This window comes from Heliangelus exortis, chromosome 22 (assembly GCF_036169615.1).
Source record: "Heliangelus exortis chromosome 22, bHelExo1.hap1, whole genome shotgun sequence".
In the NCBI taxonomy this organism is placed as follows: Eukaryota; Metazoa; Chordata; class Aves; order Apodiformes; family Trochilidae; genus Heliangelus; species Heliangelus exortis.
This window is the reverse complement of record NC_092443.1, coordinates 4566239-4572865: the sequence shown is the minus strand read 5'-3', so window position 1 is coordinate 4572865 and position 6627 is coordinate 4566239.

Below are 6627 nucleotides of genomic sequence, written 5' to 3'. Positions count from 1 at the left end.
TGACACTAATGAGGTTATAGCACAACTGTGGCTCCGGGCATTAGGAAGGACATTATCACTGTATTTTAACCCCATCGGTATTTGTCTTGACATTTCTCTCCCCCTTCAGCTCCTTTCCTTCTGCTCCCTCCTTTGACATCTTAATTCTAGGGCTCCACAGCATTGGCTTTTAGAAGCTTTTTCTCCTCCTCTGCAGATATATTTTGCTTTGGCAGTCTGTTTTTCTTCAGAAATTTTTATCCTGCTTCCATCTATTTTTTTCCCCCTCTTTCAAAAGATATAACTGCCAAAACAGCATCAAATTTGATGCCATTTCTATTTAAAAGATTTTGATTGTAAGGGAATGAGGTTAAATGTCAATTAATATATCGCTCTAGCTTTTATGAGAAGAATTGCAAATAATTGTTGCATCTATGCATATTTTTATATATGAAAAATTCAGCCCCCAGAATGCTCACAAAGTTCTTTGACAAGCCTGACAATGAATGAGAAACAAAACAAAAAATAACAAAACCAAAGAAAAACAACACTTCAACACTTTCAGTTTAGAAGTGGGAACTGAGGACTCCATGTGTAGTCCAATAGTTGCTCCCTATTTGTGAGGCTGTGGAGGATCAGGAAAATGGCAAAATATTCTCTGGGCAGGGTCCAGCTCCAGGGTAGAGTCCACAAGGTGGGGCAGAGGAGGTGGCAGCAGCAGCCCCACATCCCTACACAGTCTTTCTCATACAACCCAGTGGCATTTCTTCCCATGGCAGCACTTGGCAGTTTGCTGGGGCTGCTCACAGCCAGCCCTGGGGGAAGCAGAGCCCAGATCTTGCAGATAATTTGGAATCTGTGTCTGCAGCATCACTCTCCCAGCCACCTTGTCTCTGCTGCTTCCTGGGGACCTGACTGATGCCTTTGCTGGCCTCAAACCCCATGTTATTAGCAACACTTCTTCTCATTTAGCTTTCCCTTCACCACCACCTTCTCCTGCTCTGCTTTTGCTTTCCCCCCCTTACACAGTTGGATGCTGTTTATTGCAGAAGTCTCCTCATCTGCTCAACTGGTGACATCAGCTCATGCCTCTGTGCTGTTTATCCATAGGATAAAGAAATGTGGGAAAAATCCTAAACCACAGAAATCACAAAGCTTGGCCTGTTAAGATGTGGGTGTGGAGGGGTGGTATTGCAATTTTCCTCTGCCCAGCATAGAGTCATCTTTAAGTTAAAGGTGAATCAACCATCAGATGACTCTGAGCTCCAGACTCACTAATTCAAAGTGCCCTTGATATCACAATAAGAAGAATCAAGCCTGTCTAGGATGCTGCCAGCACTCTCTGCCTCTCCAGTTTCATTAGGAAGCAGGGAGGAGCAAAAACTATTTCAGATTCTCAAAAACAACAACAAAAGTATGAGGCTAAAAGTGCACATAGGTTTGGCATTTAAATATCACTGCTGGAGCCTTCTTAAAAATACCAGAGATACATAATGAATTATAGATTGGGCAGAGCTGCAAAATTCAAGCTTCTGCTTGTCCTTTAGTGAAGCTCTGGTCTGACCCAGGGGGTTGGTTCAGGGCCATCTCTAATTCTGAGTTCAACCCCTCTGTGCTCCCTGACTTTTCCTGCACTCCCCCAGGGTTACTCTGAATGTTACTGAGCTGGGAGGCAGCAGCCAGCAAAGGGAGGCAATGCCAGGGCTGGAACATATGACACTCGAGGTCAGGGTGGAGCTAGAGTTCCTGAGGCTTGCCATGGGCTTTTGAACTCTTATTTTAGTGTCTCTGTCCTGATGCACTAATAGCTGGTCATCACCCCATAACAGGAGGTTAAAATGTTAATGTGTCCCTGTGCAGTGGTGCTGGTCAGCATTCATCAGTCCTGAGGCTGAAGATGCAGAGAGAAGCAGAGAAGGTGCCCATGTCCAGCAACATCTCAATATCCAACCCTGATTTTTTTACTCCATGGCCCACTTATTTATTTTGAAAAGACTCCATGACCTCCACGTCTCCTGTATCTTGTCCATGTTTTCTTTCCTCGTGCCCATGGCCACAAGACAGAATAGCTGAGGTGACAAGGAACCTCATGGGGCCACACTGTCCTCATGCCCTCCAAGTGAAATTCAGCCTTCCCACAGCTCTGGGGAATCTCATGAAGTCTCACTGGGGCTGGGTGAGGGAAGAAAGGTGAGCAGCAGCTGCTGGGGGCTGGGATTTATGGCAGGGAAAGGATGCTCATCAGCAGAAGGAGAAGGTTATCAGTCCCAGGAAGCACCATCAAAGTGAAAATTGAAACTGTCAGACTGTCTGTGCTCCCTGCTCTGGTTTTGCTCTAGGATTTTTAATTATTATTTCTCATTGGATTTTTTTATCCCTCCCCTCTTAGTTTCATTTGAAAAATGTTGTCTGCAGATATAAAAGCAGGATAAATCACTTGTGACCTTCAAATATGCTACTGTGTGATTTCTTCTTACTACAGCTCGTGGGCCAGCCCTGAGCAAAGCCATGCAGTTTTTCTCCCTCAAGCCCCCCATGCCAATGGACTTTTGGACCTCATTCTCCACTGGGGAGGGGTTTGCATCCCCTCTTAATAGCACTGATAATGTTTGCATAGCTAGGACAAGATTTAACTTGGGATTAAAATGTTTTCATCCTACCTTTCCCTTTTATATCATCTCCTCTCCTTCCTCCAAGGACAAGGGGAGTGCAGGGGATCCCAGGGCCATGGCACAGCCTCTTTCTTGTCTCCAAGCTCAGCCACGGTTGATCACTCTGGAAGCCAAAGGGACACTGTAGGCAGTTACCATGCAGGGGAGAAGCTGCAGGGCCATCCAGCAGCCAGAGCATTTGTGCTTTCTCCTTTGATCTGTTTCCAACCTTTAACCACTGAGCTCCTCCATCGCTTCCACCACATTTCAGTGCCAGAGCTTTGTCTCTTGTTGCTGGGTCCTGGTGCTTAAGGACCAATCCCATACGAGCAAGAGCCACAGGATGGGCTATGGTTCAGGACACCAGCATGTCACCTGCCACCTACTGAAGCAAATCCCCTCTAAAATCCCTTGTGGATCACTTACGCCATGGTGCTGCTCCTCAGAGCCCAGGGCTGCGTGGAGGCTGGGCCAGCAGCAGAGAGCCAGGGAACAGAGCTGAGACATGGGCCAGCCAAGAGCTGCTCCATCTTGGCATGTGCTGCTTATAGATCCTGCCTCCAGGAGCCCTGATCTGTTAGGCAAATGGAAAATGCCAACAGCCTGACCTTCCTGGGACCCCTGACAACAGCCACAGTCCCAGGCTAGCAGGGGATTTAATTTTCCTTTGATAGGGCTCAGCAGGAGCACTGTGTGCTCTCCAGAACCATAATGCTGTCCCTATCAGACAACCACAGTCCCACCAGGAGGACGTTCACTCCCTGGCTGATCAGCTTTGCTCAGCACTGTTTGGGACAGATATCTACATAAATAGGATGGGAAATGTGTCATGGCTGGGAAGACACACTGGCTTACTATTCCTTTTGTTTTAAGGATAATACATAGACACCTCCTGCAATGCTGGATTTGCAGTTGTTGAGTCGTAGAGATTTTTTAATTTCTGTCACACTTTTAGCCAATAACCAGGAGGCAGGTGCTGCCCCCCACTCTCTTCCAAGGGGAGGATAAAAAGCAGGGAGCTTCAGGGTGGGGGAAAAAACTAGAATAGGTTTAATGAAGTAGCAGTAGTGATACTGGCAAGTTACAAGTATGCAAAAATGGAACCCACACTCATCTGTTCATGATCACTTGCAGAGCAGAAAAGGCCCAAACCACCCCCAAAACACAGGTGAAGGTACCTGAGCCCAGGGTCCTGCTGGCAGCCCACAGAGGCCTTGGAGCAGCCGAGGCAGTCCTACTCGGGGAGGCAGAAGGCAACTGGTCCCAGTAAACAACGTTCTTCTCCAGTAAGAAAAGAGGACTTGGGAGAGCCGGAGCAGACACCCTCAGCACCTCAGCAGGCAGAGACCCGAGCAGGGGGTCCCTCAGCAGCCATTTTGTAGCGAGCACGCGGGCACAGCCGCTCCTCTCCTCAGGCCCTGGCGGTGGCTGAGGCAGCGCCCGGGGGTGGTGAGGTGAGTGCGGCTCTGGGGAGTTGGGATCTCCCAACCAGGATACTTTCAGAGCCAGCAGGTTTGTGCCGTGCTTTAGCAAAGCAGATGCAAAAACATAAAAATAAATCGAGGGAAATACAAAAAAATGGTGACTAAGATGGAAGTGGCAGGATGAGGGGCATCAAGGCAGCAGACCCCCCTGTGGGATGGGTCCGGTTGACATATAGGGCCCTCAGTTCACCTCAGAAGGGAGTCATCAACTACAACTACCCTTTTTTTCTTTGTAGCTGTAGTTGTAACCCATCTAGTAGATAGGGGGCGAACAGGAGACCTTCCAGACGGACCTTCCTCTTGTCTGTCCTCTGCCTGATTCTCTGAGTCCAGGGCCTCATATCTATTCTCTAAGGGCACCTGGGGATATGGTGGGGGTTAGGAGGGGACGCTTTTGCCTCTCCAATGAGGGACCTGTTTCCATTCCCTCCCGTCCACCTGGTTTGCTCCAACTGCCTGATGGCAGGAAGGGCAGGGCTTCACCGTCTCCTTCTGGACTTCTTTTGGATTAGAAAGCATGTGACTTCACCAGTCAATTTCCCTTTCACTGTCCCTAATACTTCTTAGTCTCTCTACCTCCTCCTTGAGCTCTGCCACCAGGCACAGCAAGTCATTCACCTGCTGGCATTGCACACAGCCCCACTCACACTGTCCTCTGGTGCTAACACGAGGCTCAGATACTCTACACAGCCAGAGACCCGAACAGCTACATCCCCCTTGCTGTCCCTCTTCAGGGCTTCCATCTGTGTGGACACACCCTGCATCTTAACACCACCAGGTTTTGCTTTTTTGGAGACCCTTGCTCCTTCAAGAGAGCTGGGAGGTGGCTGTGTTCCTACTGCTTGCCCTGCCTGCACAAACTGCCTCACTAACTGCAAACCATTCCTGTTTGCCTGCTCCTGTTCACCATGCTCCAGGTCACTGGTGCTCCTTGCAGCCCTTTATATCCCCCTCCGAACTGCTGGGTGCTGCCCCCTCATCAGCAGATGAGCCTCACCTGAGGCCACCAGCAGAAGGTGGGGCAGCTCTTCACACCCTTTATATCCCTCTCAGCACTGCTGGGTGTCTCCCACTAATCAACTGATGGGCCTCACCTGAGGCCACCAGCAGAATAGGGGGCAGCTCTTCACGCTCTTTATATCCCTCTGGGCAGTGCTGGGTGTCACCCCCTCATCAGCTGATGGGCCTCACCTGAGGCCACCAGCAGAAGGTGGGGCAGCTCATTGCAGCCCTTTGTATCCTAGCATGACTCTTTTGGTTTTTTTTCAAATAGGTTGTCCTTCTCTATTTTTTTCAAATAGGTTGTTTTTCTCTCTCTGCCTTTGCCATGAACTGGAGAAGCAAGGAAAAAGCAACATCTCCCTACCAAGTGGCTGTGGTATTTAAAAAGGAGTGTGGAAGGTTTTTGTCTTGCCTGCTCCCTCCCTAGGTCATTTACCTGCAGAAGAAGACCTGGCTGTTCCTTGAGAGCACTCCCAAGAACTGGCTGTGCCATACCACTGGATGCTAAATGACATGCTTCAATTCCCACCCCAAGCAAGCTGTCCAGGATAACAAAGCCAAAACACAGCTGAAATGAATCAGGTGGAATATGTTCATTTCAGAATCTTTACTTTTGAATTGTGACTTTTCTTTTAGTGAAAATGAATGACATCTCAAACTTGTTTTTTCTTCCATGAACATCAAAATAAATGCTGACAGCCTTATTTTTTGCAAGGCATCTCTTTCTGTGTTTTGAGTTGGTCTTTTATTTATTGTTGAATGAAGAAAATACAGTCAAGTGTTTCTTCCTGTTTTTTAATAGTTCTTTGTACTTCAGTCAGATAAGGGATGGAAAAGGTTATTAAATCTGAAAATATCCAGTTAGCCTTATGGCACCCAGTAGCAGTTGGTGTTCAACTTCCATCCTTTTGTTTATTCAGAAGCCATGTTGCTGAAGCTTAGGTGATGTGCTGCCTTTCCCATCCTGTTGGTTAATAGATGTGCCAGTTTCTTGGAGTGCCCTGAACAGAAGAACAGGAACGACAGTGCTGGAGGTAGCACTGCTCTAAATAGATAGCTGGGGTATTAGTTTTCTATATTAAAGTATTGATTTTTTATAAACTAAGAGCACAAAAGGCCATGGAAAACAGTCAAGTCCCAGTGCAGGAAGCTGAAAAATTAGCACTCTAGGCCCTCGTGGCTGTGCTTTGTGCAGGGAGTTTTGTAAATTGAAACTGAAACTGCCTTATGTAAAGGCAGTGAACTTCAAAAATATCAGAGGCGTGGTTCTAACGTGATGAAAGTTTGTTGCCTCTGCAATAGGATGCTGTGAATCTCCCATTCAGGCAGGCAACATCAGCAGACTCAGACTGATGAAATACCTTATATGTTCTGCTTGTTGCTATGCTAAATAGATCCCCAAAACAGCCTTTCATTTCTGTATCTCAGCTGTTGCATGATCATCCTGGGATGGGAAACGTGATATGTGAAAAGACAGAGAGACAACATGCTATTTCCTTAACTTTCTGTCT